The 19421-nt window shown below is 34.5% G+C and overlaps 2 long non-coding RNA genes across 2 annotated transcripts; both read left to right on the top strand.

Moving 5' to 3' along the window:
* The first annotated feature begins 4346 nt into the window (after positions 1-4346).
* Positions 4347-11693, top strand: LOC134249035 (uncharacterized). Its single transcript, XR_009988200.1, has 4 exons — positions 4347-4722; positions 7027-7146; positions 8093-8245; positions 11657-11693. It is a non-coding gene; the product is annotated as an uncharacterized LOC134249035 (long non-coding RNA).
* Positions 11694-15823: 4130 nt separating this feature from the next.
* Positions 15824-17152, top strand: LOC134249034 (uncharacterized). Its single transcript, XR_009988199.1, has 3 exons — positions 15824-16361; positions 16561-16671; positions 16929-17152. It is a non-coding gene; the product is annotated as an uncharacterized LOC134249034 (long non-coding RNA).
* The last annotated feature ends 2269 nt before the right edge of the window (positions 17153-19421 follow it).

Below are 19421 nucleotides of genomic sequence, written 5' to 3'. Positions count from 1 at the left end.
AAGTAGACTGTAAATTTTGATTCATTTGATGTTTTTAAATGTGTAAAGATATGAGAACTTAAGCAAAAATTTTTATATTAGCTTACATTCATACATGTCCAAGAATACATCCGATGTCGATATCGACGATATCGACAATATTATGTCGATATCGTATCGATATCGATCTTAATCAGCACTATGAATTGGAAATACCTGGTGCCGTATTTGAGACTCTATATTATGTCGATGTCGTCGATATCGACATTATCATGACGGTATCGTATCGATATCGATCCTATTTGCACAATTTATTTTCACATTGAGGTATAACAGAATTTTAGAAAGTCACAAGTGAAGTCAAAATTGATTCCTTATTGGCATGAATATAAAAATAAATTTATATGATAAAGAAATTTTTAGGGTTGTTATTGTTTTAGATTAGATTTAGAGTAAGATGTTGGATTAGGGTGAAAATTCGTAAAAATGTTTTAACAATCATAATTCGATATCGATACGATATCGTCGATATCGACAGTAAGGTAAACTTGTTAAACACAGAAGTGATGTAAAAATAAAGTTTTTGTATTAGGGTGAAGATTTGTAACGTAATATGCTCTTAACTATCATGATTCGATACCGATACGATATCGTCGATATCGATGGCAGGTAATATCTTCGTTAAAGTAAAGTATTTAAACATAAACATATTCAAAGAAACAGGGAAGGTATTTACCAAGGGTTTAGCAAAAATGATTCGATATCGAAGCGATATCGTCGATATTGACGATATCGACACATCAGGGATAGATTTAAGAAATTTTTAAGTAACATAAGTTAAAAACACTATAGTTAGGATGGAAACCACAATTTTTGGAACAATGATTCGATATCGGCACGATATCGAGGATATTGACAGTAAGGAAATAGTCTTAAAACAAGAAGTATTGCAATAAACACATGAGAATATAGAACTATTATAGTAAACTATAAAAAATTAATGTGTCGATATCGTAACTACATCGTGTCTTGGACATAACTCCTTACATTGGATTATTTTATAGCAAAATGATAAATTTTAAAGATGAAGAAAAAATTTATGTGGAGACAAAATATTATCCCCTCATAAAAATGGCTGATCCTGATCAACCCCTCTCATTTCAACAGTAGCATGTATGAATTTATCCTGGCTGGCTTCAAGCAACGCTGTACTAGACAAAACCTACTTTACTTACCGTGTAATATTTCTTTGGATATAAATCATGTTAATTGTATTATTATAGGTAAGCTTTTAAGAAAATTAACTCTCCAGGCTTATAGTGCCCACAAGTATGTAACTCCATACAATGACTCAAAATGGGATCTTGAAATTATACTTGATAATAATACTTGATATGCCATCTTTTAAATGCTTATAATAAAACAGAAAATGATCCTTCTCATCATATTTTAAATCTATTTTCATGAGTTCTTAACTCTATTCTAATATATTGCTTCTTCAACCAAACTAATCTGTATAACTGAGCAGCCTGCACATCATAAACTGTATCTTTCAGCTACTTAATACCCATTCTCTGTAACCACTTAAACTTTTGTGGCATGCATAGTCACAGATTTTTTTCAAATTTGGCTGGAAAGTACCACCTCATAAACTACTCCAAAAAATATAGTTAGATCATATGAATGTTGAGTAGTTACCATGGAAACGGTGTCTAAAGTTGATTTTTTTCTGAAAAAATGCAATATTTGGGAAAGTTTTTTAATGAAATGCGGCTACTTCAATTCATGTTACTCCCAGAAATAAGAAATATAACATCTAACTTTAAAAGGCATGTTAAAACCTTGTTGGTATTCTCTTTATAAATATGAGAATTCTTTGATTAAAATAGCAGACATTAACTTTGAAATTGAATTATCTCCCTTTGATGATTGTGAGCTCTTCAGTGAGAAAGATAAAAAATCATTATACAAAAATGACTGGTAGTTGTTTACATATTGTCAGCATACAGCTCTGTATATCCTGGAATTCAAGTAAAATCAACTGTTTTTCCTTTTTATTTAATGTGCATACAAATTTTAGCCTCTGTTTACATCCTACATCCAAAAGAATAATTTTGATAGGTGAAAAATGGTGAAATGTACAAGCATTAGTCTCAATGTCTAAGGAGTTCCTAAACAGGATTCAAGATAAACTTGAAATATCAGAATTACTAGTACATGTATTATGAATTTTTTTTTAAAGAATTACTGTGTCTTACGATCAGTCAGAGTGATATACTGGAGGACTGCAATGAATACGGCGTTAGAAAGCAAATGAATTTTTAAACTGAATGTTATTATAGAGACTAATAATTTTTTAAAAACTGAATATGTCCTTGGCTGAAAGGAAAAAAAATATATACTGAATAATAGCTACAATTCCAATCCACAGGTCGTTATTTCAGCCATATTTTTTGAAACACATGGTATAATACGTATTATATATATGGGTTAGAAAATTGTTACCTATACAAGCCCCCCCCCCTTCCCAAACGAAAAAGAGTTTGGGCATTTTATTTATTGTTATTGGGTTTTTTTCTTTGCTCTTCAGACTTTTTTCTGTGAAGAGCAAAATTAATAATTTTCTCTAAATAAATGATATGTCCTTCCATGAAAATAAACCTAACTTAATCCCCCCTTTCTGGATCAAAGGTCGTCCCCTAACCCATAGTAAACGAAGTCATATTATGTAGTTTTTAAACAGGATAAACAAAAATAAAATGTTTTGTTAACCAGTCAAAAATATACTTTTGATGATTGGGGTAGTTGCATAGAAATATAAATTGTCTGTGAATCAAATTGATTTTTACAACAGATTATTATTGATTAAACTTTGGAAATATCAGCTAGATCTTTTGCGTTGATCCAGGCATATTTGTGTTGAAATATTTACCATCAACATCGCTAAAATCTCATTTTTTTAAGAATGATATTTCAAAGTAAATTAGATTTTTCCGTCAACTTCTCTGAAAAAAAAGTCACTTGAAAACTCATTTTGACTGTCACTTGAAAAGTTCGGATTGTTAAATATGGTTTAAAAAATGTACATTTAGGAGCAAGGAATTAGTTTACTAAAACAACATAAGAGTGTCTTTACATGCTTGTAGCGCAATTGTCTACATACAAGAAGTCTTGCATTCAATATGGAAAGTGTATAATCGTTCAATATTATTAATTGCCTACCTTTATATAAATAGAACCTGAAAACTGTACTTATATAAGCATTTTCACATGATGCATCAAGCTAAAGGGAGAATGTAATACCAGTTTCAATAAAATACATTCAATATAAGGGATAGAGGTCAGGATAAAACATTTACAATACCAGTATTCCAAATAACCGAGTATAAATGCATTATTAACAAGGTAATTCAAAGGCATGTGTCCCCTGCTTAAGGAGATAAGAATTTGTGTACATTAAGACGAGGGGGGGGGGGTTCGGAGGGTGGTGGGGTAGGGGATGGGGCATTTAAAGAGGGGCGGGCGGGATCATAGAGAGTTATAATTTTAAAAAAGCTAACGCACGCGCTTTTGAGATATCGCTCGGAGAGGTTTACGTACAAACACTGTCTTTTTTTACCTTGACCTTTTAACCTAGAAATAAATATGGGTCTTTTTAAGCCAAAGCAAGTTGTGGTATAAACTCAAATTGAAAAAGATCGTAGGCTTCTTAAGATATCCCATGATACTAAAATGTTAAAACAGACAGGGGGGGGGGTATTTTTATAGACAAAAAAAAACGAAAATAAATGCCTATTTTCTCCCAAATTTCAAAGTGATTTACAGCTAAAACTGTGTATTTTATTAATATATATACTAGTATGTTTTACTTATTTGCGTAATGTAACGTGACCCGATCTTGGGTGTTACAATAATTATGTGGGTCCTCTTATTCCTGAGATTTACCTCGATTAATCAACAAGAATTGTTTATCTATAAAAATGAATTTATTCAAACAATAACAATAATGATTTATGATTTATAAAATACAAACAAAGTATACTTATGGATAATGGGACAGGATATATATATGGGTCAGCTGATAGGGTTCCACAATATCAACAATGGGATAATCTGCTCAGCTGATTACGGTTGGGTCAGGATATATATATGGGTCAGCTGATAGGGTTCCACAATATCAACAATGGGACAATCTGTTCAGCTGATTATGGTTGGGTTAGGAAATATATGGGTCAGCTGATAGGGTTCCACAATATCAACAATGGGACAATCTGTTCAGCTGATTATGGTTGGGTTAGGAAATATATGGGTCAGCTGATAGGGTTCCACAATATCAACAATGGGACAAACTGTTCAGCTGATTATGGTTGGGTTAGGAAATATATATATATATATCGGATTGGGTCACCCATAGATCGTTTTACCCAATGTGAATGGCATCAGATTCTTACCCAATTATAGTACAAGTTAACAAAATATTAAATACAAACGTTGGATATATTTACCATTCGTTGGGGCAGATTATCAGTCATATCAGACGGTCTGGTCAGGGATGAGCTGTGGACACAACTGTCTTGTCTGTACAAAAACCCCTCTTTATATACCTTTTTGTATAATGGTGCGAATAACTTCTCGAGCGAATAACAAACGGTACCGTTTGCTTTGGCGCCATAACTGTGAAGTTCGACTTTGCACTGATTATATAAGTAAAGGATTTTAAGCCTTATGGTGGCGGGAAAATGGGTAAGTAGTTGTTTGGAATTTGTTTTGGAAACGATGCTGGGTTAGATATGAGTAACTTAGTAGACTACCGATGCCAGACAGCCATTGGTTATTACGATCCCTGGAGGAAATTCGGGTTTTTACAGTGAAACAAATAATATTTGTGAAATGAATATAAATAATGAATTATAAAGCATACATAAATAACATACAATGATTGGTAATATTCCCATGATATCTAGAAATACATTTATGACATAAATATTAATTATACAGGACATAAATTGGGCTGATCCAATGTGGGGCTTATTTTGGTTGTGGGGGAAAAACCGTAACACAGCTCCCCCTCCATGAAAACATTCGTCCCGAATGTTGGATCACATTACATCAAAACCCATTTTCTTTGACTAGTTTTCATGGGAATATCGCCATGTAAGAAAAACATAGTCAATGAGTTAGTGTAAGATATTTAATAATGGGATGTAATAGCATAAATATAACAATTTGACATATAAACATTAAATAATAAATATCAACAATAATAATAGAGTCCATAAGTTGGGTATAACAAGAAATGTTAACAAGTTCATAAATATAACATTAACAACGTTCATCACTTTCAATGTATCACAATTCACGTATCACAAATCTCGGCAGGCTTTGGCATACTTACAAAACGGGTCACAAAGTGAGTCACTGTAACCAAGAAAGTTCACCGAGGTATCGCTGAATGATCTTTGATAGGTCGTCTAGGTCCAGAAAAACACTTTCTTGATGGAGCTCTCGAAGGAGAATGACGTTCTTTGGAAATTCCAGATGGTTTGTGGCACATCCGTTTCTCAGGAAGTTAAAAATAAAATTGTAGTGCTTAGGGTCGCGATCCAAAAAGAAATCGAACGGTACTGAAGGTCGCTTGTAGGAGTCCTCCGACACTAGAGCAGCCAGAATTGAGGATGGATCAGCACGTAAAGTCTGTTTAGAAGTAGTGAAGAGTTCTCCTCCAACGTTTATGGTTATTATCTCTGCTTCCCGAATTCCTTTTAGCTTTAGCATCTTTTTGCTAGTAGGTTGATAATTCAAGGCAGGAGGAGCTGAGTCGGAGACGGAGTATTCCTCGGGATCTATGATGCCGTCGGTGAAAATGGACAACTGGTCCTCATCCTTAGACACGATTGTGGTTTTATCGTAGATAGACTTATGGGATTCTGAGATAGCCAGGTCTCGGGCGACGTCAACGGGTACATCATTTCCTTGTTTTGGTGACTGAGGTCTTAGAAAAGGATCATCAGTTATGTTAGTCGACTCTGAAATCTTGTCGGATGTGGTATCATCTGTACTCTGGGAGGTAGAGTTTGGTTGGGAAGGTTCTGCAATCGTGGTTGGAGAGTTTACTGAATGGCAATGGAATGAAGAATCTCCTGAATTTATCGGAGCGGATATGTCGATGTCCATTAATGCCGGGATGGGTCTAGTTGGGGCTTTATTTGGAGGCATCCCGTAGTATTTTTTCTTCTTTGGGATGATGGGATCTGTCATCTTGGTGACACGTTTGGAGCTAGACAGATTGAGGTTTCCCCGATTACTCATGGATGGTTTCATGAATGGTTCGCAAAACTTGGCCCTTGACTTTTGGAATGATTCAAATTCCAACGCTTCGTCTCCATTAAAGGTACCGGTGGTTCTTTTAACTAGCTGAAGGGTGTATCCGTGGCAGCCATGTTTCTGGTCTGGTCTTCCTAATATCATTTTACATGAGGAGCATTTGTGTCCAAAACCACTATGGGCCGTGGTGATGTGCCTATGACAATGACTGGCCAATGCAAATTCCCTATCGCATATCACACATCTGTGGTTTTGAACCTGCAATTTGATAAAAATCAGGAGATAAAGGATTGGGTAAGAGGTTATTGGATCATATAATAATATATGGGTTCAGGGGAGAATAATCATCACAAATAATTTATTGGGATAGAGTAGGTGGGTTCTCTCCCTTGTAGGGTTTTAGTAGGTTATGGTGGACAGTTTTGGCTTTGTGTCTCTGGGACTTCTGTATCTTGTAAATTACATCATTAATTCTCCTTGTAATGACATATGGACCCGTCCATGGTCTACATAATTTTCTGCCATGCTTTTCGTATTTGGGAGAATAGAACCAGACAGCATCACCGGGTTTGTATAAATGTTGGTGCACTTTCTTACTGTATTCTCTGATCGTATGTTTGGAAGATAATTGGAGTTTATTACGAGCAAAATCATGGATAGTCTCTAACTTGTTTGTTAATTGATTAGAGAATTCTGTTCTATATGTTTGTCTATTGATTTCAGGGTTTGGAGAGCCAAGGACAAGGTCGATTGGTAGATGGATGGGTCTCCCAAAAACCATTTCACATGGGCTGACTCCAGTTGCTTCATGGACTGAGGATCTAAGGGCCATCATAAGGAGGGGTATGTATTCGTCCCAATCTTGTTGGTTTTTATTTACAAAAGTGGATAGCATATTTTCAATGGTACGGTTAGACCGTTCCACCATGCCGTCAGATTGGGGTCTATAAGGTGTTGTACGCGTTTTGACAATGCCCATAATGTTACATAATTCTTGGAATATATTGGATTCGAACGATCTTCCCTGATCGGAGTGTATTTCCATGGGTACCCCAAAAATAGATATTACCCTTTCAATCAGCTTATGGGCTATCGTTTGGGCTTTCTGATTTTTAATTGGGAAGGCATCCACCCATTTAGTAAAATAGTCACCCACTACCAGAAGATAAGAGTTCTTTTTCTTGGTAAGGGGAAGTGGACCCATTATATCTACGGCTAATCTTTCCATAGGTGCTCCTACTATATATCTTTGTAAGGGTGCTTTGGGTAATATGTTAGGGGATTTTCTTGATTCACAAGTATCACATTTCCTGCACAGAATTTTGATATCTTCTGTCATGTGATACCAGAAGTATCGGTCTCTGACCTTGTACAAAGTTTTGCGGATACCCAAGTGGCCCCCTGTAACACTACTATGTAGTTGTTGAAATACTAGGTTTTTTAAGGATTGGGGTAGGACTATTTGATATTTAGGTTGGACATCTTCCCAAATATGATAGAGTATACCTTGTAAAAATTTTAGGGAATCGTATCTAACCCAATAATATTTATGAGCTTCACTAAGATGTGATATTTCTTCCCATTTTGGTTTTTCATTGGATTTTACCCAGGCTATAACAGTCTTGAGAATTGGGTCTTGACTTTGACATTCTCTAATGTCAATCATATCAGTAGGAGAGGAGCTTTGTTGAGGGTAAATATTTTGGTTTGCGTTTTGGGTTCTTGTCGTTACTGAAGAACACATGAGGGAGTTAAATTCAACTTCATATTTTTCTTCTGCTTTATGCAGTGTTTACAGTTAATTGGACAAGGTCTCCTGGATAGAGCATCAGCATTATTGTGAGATTTACCCGCCCTATGTTCTACTTGGAACTCATATTGGGATAATAATTCAAACCAACGGGCGATCTGACCTTCCGGGTTTTTGAAGTTTAGAAGCCAGGTAAGCGACCCGTGATCTGTCCTAACTTTAAAAGATCTGCCATACAAATAATGGTGGAAATGCTTAATAGATTTTACAATGGCTAAGAGTTCCCTGCGGGTGACACAATAGCTTCTTTCAGTAGCGCTGAATATTTTACTATAATAGCAAATTACTTTTTCTACACCATTTTGTTGTTGGGAGAGTACTGCTCCTAACCCATTGTTAGAGGCATCAGTGTCTAGGATAAACAATCCTTCGTTATTTGGGTAGGCCAGGATCGGGGAACTCGTAAGGGATCTTTTGAGCTTGTCGAAAGCTTCTTGACAGTTTTCGTCCCAACGGAACTCTTGTTTTAATTCCGTCAGCTTATGGAGGGGTTTGGCAATATCGGCAAATTTGTAAACAAATTTCCTATAATAGGAGCAAAGACCGAGAAAACATCTTATATCTTTAACTGAGGTTGGGACTGGCCAATTTTGAACCGAATCAATTTTGGAAGGGTCTGTGGAAATTCCATTTTCATCTACAACATGTCCAAGAAATGAAACTTGTTTTTGGAGTAGACAGCACTTTTTAGGGTTCATTTTTAGATTAGCTGATCTTAACCTATTGAAAACTTGTTTCAAATTGATTATATGCTCGTCAAAGGTTTTGGAGAGAATGATTATATCATCCAAATAAACCATACATATTTTCCATGACAAGTTAGAGAGGACCTTTTCCATTAGTCTTTCAAAAGTGGCGCCTGTATTACACAGACCAAAGGACATACTCAGGAACTGCCAATGACCCCCACCAGGTATGGAAAACGCTGTTTTGGGCTTATCTTCCTGGGACATCTTAACTTGCCAATAGCCACTTTTTAAGTCGATTGTAGAGAACCATTTGGATCCTGCCAGGGCATCCAATGTAGTATCTATCCTGGGGATCGGGTAACTATCTTTAAGGGTTATATCATTTAATTTTCTGTAATCAATACAAAATCTAATGGACCCGTCCTTTTTCCTAACTAAAACAATTGGGGAACTCCAAGGGCTATCAGAAGTTTCAATTACTTTCTTATTTAACATATCTTCAATTTCTTTCTCTACCTCACCCATTTTTGCTAAAGGTATTCTTCTGGGGGGTTGTTTAATGGGGCGAGCATTCCCAGTATTTATTTTGTGTTCTACAATATCAGTAAGACCCATATCCGTAGAAGCAATGGAAAAGCTATTTTGGAATTCAATAAGGAGGTTTTCCAATGTTTGTTTTTGTTCAGTAGTAATTTCTGTAGGGACCTTTTCCATGATACATTGCAAGTGGTCGGGCAATTGGGTGTTGAAATCTGGGCTTATAGCATTAAGATTATGGGTGTTGGTTGTTTCTTCCCATTTATCTAATATTTTGTCAACACCATTCACTGTGGCGACTTGGGTATTTTTAAAAAGTTTAATACTTTCATCTTTCAAATTCATGTAACGCACTGCGACTTTTTGGTCTACAGTTACAAGGGTTTGGGGAATCAACAGTTCATATTTCTCCACAAAACTTTGGATAGGTTCTAATATTCCAACCTCATCCGTCATCAAAGGGTTATCTAACTTAGCTGGAGCAATATACTCACAACTGGGAGGAATCTCAATATCCTCAGCAAGACTTATCTTGCTACAACACATATTTCTAACACAAGATTTGCTAAAGCAGGGAATGTCTAAACCCTGTACCTTTAGTTTCATCTTTTTTACAAAAAGGTCACATGAATTCTGGGTCATAAAATCTAGTCCCAATATGCATGGGTTTTGAATATCGGCCACAAGCACTTTATGGGTAACATGAAAATTGTCAAGGGATATTTTGATTGGGCATTCTCCCTTAACTGGGATTGCATTACCACTTGCAGATGTAAGTTTGATGGACACTGGGGTAATTTGGGGCTTTTCCATTGCGTCTAATGTCTCAAAGAATTGGGTACTGATTATTGTCACACTAGCACCCGTATCAACCAGTAAATTTGTCTTTTTATTTCCCACTTTCCCAATCAGATAAATTCCATCATTTCCCCCTTTTATATCTCCCACTAAAATTTCTTTGGGGGTAGGAACATTACAATAAGGCATCTCTCCTTTATACTTATCTTTTTCTGTAATAATATTGGGTTCAGATTTTAGTGGGAGTGGTTGGGTCATATTTACTGGTGAGTTTTGGGGCCTGCCCCTTCGATCCGTCGACTTCCGACCCCCGAATTCGACTGTGGGTAGTTTCCCTGTTTCTGAGGTTGGGTAGGACCGTGTTTTGGGTTCTTTGGGTGACCGTTCCCATTGTTAGAATTTATCTGGTTGGGTGCGCCCTGGGGTTTGGGTCCATAGTGTGTGGGTCCATGGTTTTGGTAGTTGGGATTGGTTTGATTTTTATAGAAGCTCTTGTTTGGATTTTTTACATAATAAGGTTGTGCATAATTATGTATAGGAGAATGGGCGTTTTTTACCAGGGCTTTGATCTCTCTGGTAAGAGATTGTAAGTCATCCCGCAAGTTTTGAATGGGTTCTGACTCGCTTATGGCGTGGATGGTTTTGTTTCTCTGTGCGTCTGCCAGTCTATAGGTTTCTAGCCGAATAGCCAAAATTTCGGCTTCGTTTATATCTTTGGGCTTAGCTTCCCTTAACCTTAATCGCATTTCTGGATCGGGTAGGGCATCAATAAATTGGTCGAGTGCCAGAATGCTGATAATGGTTGGGTCGGCTGTTGGGTAAGCCTGACGAGTCAGTTTTTTTATGGATTGGGCCAATTCGGGTAAGGACTCATTGGTTCCCCTAGATTTGGTTTTAAGTTGGGCCCGGAACATTTCTGATCTCTCGATGGAGCCATATCTCCTAGTCAAAATTTTCACAAGAGCATTAAAATCCCTTCTCTGATTTTCGTTTAACTCGTTTAATAGAGCCCGGGCACTCCCTGTCAGACTACTAGCTAGGTATAGAGATTTAGTTTTGTAATCCCACCCATGCAAATCGACTAAAATTTCAAACTGAGCGAGGTACTCGTCAAAGTCCTCTAATCCATCGAAAGTTTGAGGTTTTATAGTAACATGAGTTTTGGCTGCAGACGGGAGTGGCATACCATTTTCATTTCTGTTTATTTCGAATGAGGGAGCATAATGGGTACCCAACATTGTTGCTGGGTGACGTGTATATTCCCTTTGCCCTTTTGTTGGGTCTGTATGAATATTGGGATGGAAATCATCATAAGAGTGTACTGGGTGAATGGGTCTGGATTTTGAGACACTGTCTGAGTGATGATTATCCCCCCTGTCATAGGTTGGGTTTTCAAATTTTCTTTCTAAATGATTAACATGGTCTCTTAATTCATGATACTCATGTCTCATACCCAACAACTGTTGGTTAACACTTTGCACCATAGACACTAATGTGTCCAATTGATTGTTCTTTGCAGGCGGTACTGAATCTGATGCCATTGGAGAAGATTGGAGATTGGGAGTGGGTAATTTATCCCTACTGTCCGCCTTAGCACTGGGTGAAGCAGGACGTGATTTAAAAGTGACTTCAAAACTATCTTCAGTCTCCATTGTGAATATCGGATACAAAAATTGATTGGATCAATAAAAATATACAAAAATTTAAAAATTATTTTGTCTTTATAATACAAAAATTTTGGTAAACAGAAATAAGCAAATGGATATCCCACTTCTGACACCAAATTGTAACGTGACCCGATCTTGGGTGTTACAATAATTATGTGGGTCCTCTTATTCCTGAGATTTACCTCGATTAATCAACAAGATTTGTTTATCTATAAAAATGAATTTATTCAAACAATGACAATAATGATTTATGATTTATAAAATACAAACAGAGTATACTTACGGATAATGGGTCAGGATATATATATGGGTCAGCTGATAGGGTTCCACAATATCAACAATGGGATAATCTGCTCAGCTGATTACGGTTGGGTCAGGATATATATATGGGTCAGCTGATAGGGTTCCACAATATCAACAATGGGACAATCTGTTCAGCTGATTATGGTTGGGTTAGGAAATATATGGGCCAGCTGATAGGGTTCCACAATATCAACAATGGGACAAACTGTTCAGCTGATTATGGTTGGGTTAGGAAATATATATATATATATCGGATTGGGTCACCCATAGATCGTTTTACCCAATGTGAATGGCATCAGATTCTTACCCAATTATAGTACAAGTTAACAAAATATTAAATACAAACGTTGGATATATTTACCATTCGTTGGGGCAGATTATCAGTCATATCAGACGGTCTGGTCAGGGATGAGCTGTGGACACAACTGTCTTGTCTGTACAAAAACCCCTCTTTATATACCTTTTTGTATAATGGTGCGAATAACTTCTCGAGCGAATAACAAACGGTACCGTTTGCTTTGGCGCCATAACTGTGAAGTTCGACTTTGCACTGATTATATAAGTAAAGGATTTTAAGCCTTATGGTGGCGGGAAAATGGGTAAGTAGTTGTTTGGAATTTGTTTTGGAAACGATGCTGGGTTAGATATGAGTAACTTAGTAGACTACCGATGCCAGACAGCCATTGGTTATTACGATCCCTGGAGGAAATTCGGGTTTTTACAGTGAAACAAATAATATTTGTGAAATGAATATAAATAATGAATTATAAAGCATACATAAATAACATACAATGATTGGTAATATTCCCATGATATCTAGAAATACATTTATGACATAAATATTAATTATACAGGACATAAATTGGGCTGATCCAATGTGGGGCTTATTTTGGTTGTGGGGGAAAAACCGTAACAGTAAAACATGAGAAAAAATCTACATAACATTTAATTACATCCAAGATTTTTTCAAAATATGGTGATGCTTGAAAGTCCGATTTCAATGGAAAATATCATCGGTTCCTCCCCCCACCCCCACCCCCTCATTTCAAGAGTTGGAATAAGGGATAATGTACTATTTAGCACTGGTATTAAAATAATGAATCAAATACCATTGAACTGTTTTTTGTATTAAACAAAAATTGCCATTAATATTGAGTAAAATGGTCGCAAAATGTAGGCGGGAACTGAGAGGTAGCGTGCATAGTTCTTTATATACCATTGTGACCTTGAACTTTGACCTTCTGTCCATCTGGGCACACATTCATATGATGCTAGTTATTGTTGACCAGAACTGTAATTTTGTTTCTTCATTTGTTGTTTAAAACGCAAGTATTAGTTATGACACAGAAAAAATGTTGTTTAGCTTTCTTAAATATCTATCAAAATCTGCCATTTTGACCTTGACCTTGACCCTTAGTCATGAAAATTGATTTTTTTTTCGCTTTGTTTTTGCTATTGTTTACCATATATCTAAATTTGATTTTATCCATTTCAAAATCTATGAGGAAAAAGTTACTGAAATACCTAAAATTTTCTAAAGCACTGTAAAATGATGTTTTTTGGCAAAAAGGTAAAGTCATGTTAATAGCTTATTCCATTAAAGACTTTTAATAAGTCAAAAAGGGTCATTTTCATCAAAATTTAACGATTTTTAGGCCATGAAAAATGTATGTTGGTTGTCATGGTAAACATGGACCATAGCAACCATTTTATTATGAATTTTAGGTACATACATCAATATAGGAATGTATGCCAAGTTTCATGAAAATCCAAGACCATGCGTGCCACACTCCCTATATAAGAGTTTAAATGCTTACAGAGAATGGCTATTAATTATATGCACCAGGAATATATCACTTTTTAAAAGCTGACTTAATGACAATTACAGATCTATATCTATTAAAATAATAGATTAACTTCACTACCTAGAAATGTAACAGAAACAGGACAAATATTAATAATAAATGGCTAATACATAGAGCAAAACCCCTTTCCCCTATCAAACTGGCTTGCAAGAATACATGATTACATGACATGTATTTTAATTATCCCTGTAGTTAAAAAAAAATAAAATTATTGTGTTGACCTTGTCTGACAGTGCATTATTCCTAAATTACAATTAAACCGTACTGTATATCACTTTCCTAAAAGGTATGGAGAATAAAACAAATTAAAAATTTTCTTAATTCACCAAATTGAAAGTGTGATCAGAAGGAAGCACTTTCTTGTTAATAAAGGTTTAATCCATTATACACTGAACCAGTTACCACCTAAAAGTACTGTTCAATTAATCTGTATCATTTTAACTTTTGTCATACATATAAGCCTTTGGCTGACAAATAGAATTTTGCCTGTTGATTCTAAATTAATGATATGTTTAAATGGCATGAATCTAAAATAATTAGTGGAAAAATTTGACAAATGCTTTAATTTCTAATTCATTAATAACAATAGTTTTGTATTTTCCTACATTTATTCCCTGACTGAGGCTGCTGGTAAAATTCCAATGGGTTTATTTATTAATGTTTCTACACAGGGATCTTATACCTAGGGTTTTTCCACTGTTTTGTTAAATACAGGATAATCAATGCAATAAAATTTACTCACTATTATGTATCTTGAATGAAATATATGAGCTTATATCATGCTTATCAGGTTAAGATGTCTGATCACAATACTTAAGACAAAAGAATATTGCCATTGTTAAATACATCACCTTAATTGGCCTGATCTTTGTATATTAAAACAGGTGGTGCTAATGAAATCAAATCCAAAACCAATAATTGCCTTCTGGCTTATCAATAATTGGCTTCTTGTGAAAATACTGAACTGAAATTATACCTTCCCAGCAGGCACGCAACGTTGCTTCAATGTTGAAAGGAGGTGGAATATAGGTTGCAACGTTGATCAACTATATTTCAACGTTGTTTCAACGTTGAGGTTTCAACGTTGAATCCTCAACCTTTTTTAAACGTTGAAACAACGTTGAAGCTGCAACATATTTTCAACGTTGAATGTTCGTCGATATTTCAACGTTGAAACAACGTTGAAGCTGCAACATATTTTCAACGTTTAATGTTCGTCGATATTTCAACGTTGAAACAACGTTGAAGCTGCAACATATATTCAACTTTTGATGTTCGTTGATATTTCAACGTTGAAACAACGTTGAAGCTGCAACATACTTTTAACGTTGAATGCTTGTCATATTCAACGTTGAAACAACGTTGAAGCTGCAACAAATTCTCAATTTTTGAAGTTTATTGATATTGCAATGTTGAAACAACGTTGAAGATTCAACATGTTTTCAACGTTGAGTATTTTCTGATATTATAGAATTGATACAAGGTTTAAAAATGCAAATTTGACTGTTTGTTGATTTCAACGTTGAAACAACGTGGAAGATCCAACATATTTTCAACTTTAGGAAAGTTAAGAAAAGAACGGGTAATGAGTATTGAGCATTTTAGTTTTTAAGGTCAAAATATAAAGGTGTCTTTAACTCTTAATTTATGCGACTTTTCGCAAGATACACATGGCTGTATGCATTGTTAGAAAATATTATATATATAATTATACATAATAAATGACACACATGCATTATGAATTGATTGACTCAAAAGAGTTGTGCCAGTTCAGCTAGTACCATTGTGAAATTTAATAAATTGTGAATGTAGTTTTTTTTAAAATACATATTTATAAAATATGTTAAATATAAGCATTAAATAAATAATGACATCTTTATCCAACATCTCACAGTAATTCCATGTTACTTTAGAATTAATAAAAATAATTATTTATTCCGAATTAATGTTCTTAAAATTAAAGTCATATAGATCCGTGCCGTATACTCTTGCGCAAAATGTTATACAGAGCGAATCTAAGAAGTCATATTTTATCAGATTGTGCTTTTGTTGTGTGTATTAATTCTATAATCTTTCTTTTCAGAAAATATATAAAAGAAAAATTCAAATAAACACATAACAATTTTCACACTGACAATTAACTTTACTTAAGATCCACTCCCCAAAAACCTTCGAGATATCAGATAAGGAGTGCCTCTCGCTTAGTTGGTCAGTTTCAGTGTCAGGATAACCTTGTTATGCAATTTTCTTGCTGGGCAGAGTAGAGCTGCAGCTTATCTAGGTCAAAATTTGAATTCAACTGATGGGCAAGAAGTGCGCGCTGTTCATATTTAATGTGTTTTCAAGATATATACAAAAGGAATAAGGCTGGAATATCAACTTCTGCTCAGTAAGTATTATTTCCTTTTCATGGATTTAGGAAATTAAGTTTATTTAGTATCTGTACATCATTTAATTCTTGTTTTATAAGTATATGTGAATATACGTGAAATGCACATCCTTTGTTCGTGTATTATGTGTATTGTTGATATTCATTTGGTTATGAAATAAAAGTATACTAATATATTATACAATTTAATTAATTTTAGTTCATCGTATGGTTCAATCAACCAGTGGTGAGGGAAGTGATTGTATATAGTCAGCCTTGATTGCATCAGATTCTTCGCCCGTGAAAATTATACAAAGGAATGCAATATTTTGTAAGTACACTATGTCTATGTATGTCTATAACATTTTCTTTAGTAATATTTTTTTATAAGCATACTGATACAAATCTTAATATGATGTTAACTATAATTCTTTTTAATCATGTTAATTAAATCCAAGTACCGGAAAATATTCCTTTGTCTGATTTTTTAAATTATTCATGTATATTTATTTTTATCGTTTGAAATAACGTGTTACGTACGTTGTATCGAAGAAATTTCTTTCACATCTTTATTTCTTTTATTAATAGGCTGTTGCTCTAGAGGGTGGATTCTCCTGTTCATTTCTTTCATTCGTGGGACTTAACTACAGATGTATATGCGTGATTAAAATCAATGGATCCGCCACTTTGTGAAACTTAGTAGTGTAAGACAGACGCGTACTTTGAAGAACCTTGATGTGATAACTGTGACCCCCTTTTCACTAGGAATATAAATTTGTCAAGCAGTGATTTTTGAGATTCATTGATTGAATCCAAATTTGTGTTTGTCTTTAAAATACAAACTAAAATGAATTCTCTCACAATCATAATACTGGATAATAACTTATATAAATATTGCGCAATTTGAATAAAAAAATTATTAGAATTTGAAATGTATTTATTTATAAAGTAAAACGTTCACATGTAATATGAATTCAACTTGATTTCAACCAAATATCAACGTTTGTACAACCGAAAAATTTCAACCAAATCTCAACCTAATATCAACCAATGTTCACTTTTGTTAAATGTTGATATTTGACGTTGAAACAACGTTGAAGCTTCAACGTTACATCAACTTTCATTTGCAACCAAAAATCAACCATAAATCAACCAAAAATTCAACCAATTTTCAACGTTTATTCAACCTTGAAAATTGACGTTGAAACAACGTTATGTTTCAACGTTGCCTCAACTTTCATATGCAACCAAAATTCAACGTTGAAATGCCTGCTTGGTTAAGTCATAAAAATACCCATACTACATGTACTATTAGTTTATATTTATGTGTACTTGACTAGAAAACCTTCGTACACTGGATCTGGCAAAAATAAATCTTACTAATACATGTAGATACTCCCAAATCTGTTATATTCCTGTGTCATGATAGCCCCATAGCAGCTCTCCCTAGCAAGTGCATAATACACTCTTCTACTCAACACCCTATCCAATTTATACTTTTCCCAAAGAATTCATTATTTCCAACCTAAGAGTCGGACACTAATTGTCTAGCAATAAAATTCCCTTTCATTCTCCAACTGAACAAATTGCATGTTTCTCCCCTATTTATGTGATATGAATTTGTATGTCCAAAGTTAATTTCAGAATATTTTCAACAAGTGTTTTAGTATTCTCATCTGATGTAAATATTCCATGAACTTTAAGCTCTAACCAATAAAATAAAATTATCAAGAATATCTTATATGAATTATTTTAAGTAAAACTACTTAAGTAAAGAAATGTTTTAGCTAAAAACAGGCAATCCACTGATAAACTTAAAATTCGGATATGTGTAAAAAGGCAGACACACGTTCAAGTAAACACAAGTATTACGGCGCAACATTTTTTACCAGTATATTTTGTTAATTGTCAAATCCCTTTTATTTAAAGCGGCTTTTATTTAGTTAACCTTGACAGTAGTTGAACGAATTAGAATAATTGATATTACATGATCCAGTTGTTACTTATTTCTGGGTCACACAGAATACCTACATACTTACCATAGCTAAAAGAAGAGAATTAGTAATTTAAGCAACTGGTTATATAATACAGCATATTGTATTCTTTATCATGAATTGAGAAACAATTTGTCATTTTCCTTAATTTACAAATCTAATTCCCTAATTTTCCCAAACCCCAGATAAATAAAATTATCAATTCCTTAGAAGTGAAGAATGCGTGAACAAGAATAAAATGTCCCTAAAATGCTAAAGCGAATACCCTCGAGTCAGCTTATACTGTAAAATTTATTGTATGACTAATATAAACAAAGAAAAATAACTAGCATAGCTCTTCATGAGCAACTGAGCTACCTTTGATAGGCAATAAATTTGATGAAATTTATGCAATTGCCAAAAGGAACCTTAGTGGCAATTAGTTATTTCACACTCTAGAAGCACTGAATTTAATTTCAAGAGTGCATTTTAAGCTCGAAATAAAGCAATGGCTTGTCCTGTTGGTTGATTGTGTTGTTTACTGTGGAGGGCATTATTACAGCCAAATATGAAAGAAGCTTCTATTGAATGATAATAACATATAGCCTGATTTATGGTCAACATTACCCATGTAACTTATAATATTTGATGTTTCCCTGTTAATCATCAAAGCTGGAACTCTAATAACTTGGCTTCTGAGCCCCCCCCCCCCTCCCCCCATTTGTGTTTTAAACAAAATTCATGCACATTTTAAAAATCCCGTTGTTGTATACACTGAGAATGCTCTATTTCAATAGCCTGCGAAAATTGATGGACACCGATTATAATGTTTTGATCAGTTTGACTGCTATAGATAGTTTTCGATAGGCCTGAATTTAGTGAAAGTCACCTCCCGCTGGCCGCCATATTGGAGGTCGACTAAGTGATTTTCCCTCTTTGTCTTACCAAGTTTAAGAAAATATAGCAGAAATATTTGTTGGAAAATCTTTATCAAATAATTTTTTTTTTAATAAAAGAGGCTTCCAAAAATTTAAAATTTATATACTTCAGAAAAATAATGATTTCTAATTCAAAATAGCAAATATAAAAATTTTAAATTGGTTGAACA

This window comes from Saccostrea cucullata, unplaced genomic scaffold, assembly GCF_032062105.1.
Source record: "Saccostrea cucullata isolate Sc308-1 unplaced genomic scaffold, CSIRO_AGI_Scuc_v1 ctg5962, whole genome shotgun sequence".
NCBI classification, from domain to species: domain Eukaryota; kingdom Metazoa; phylum Mollusca; class Bivalvia; order Ostreida; family Ostreidae; genus Saccostrea; species Saccostrea cuccullata.
The sequence above is the reverse complement of the archived record's forward strand: the minus strand, read 5'-3'. Positions and strand labels throughout refer to the sequence as shown.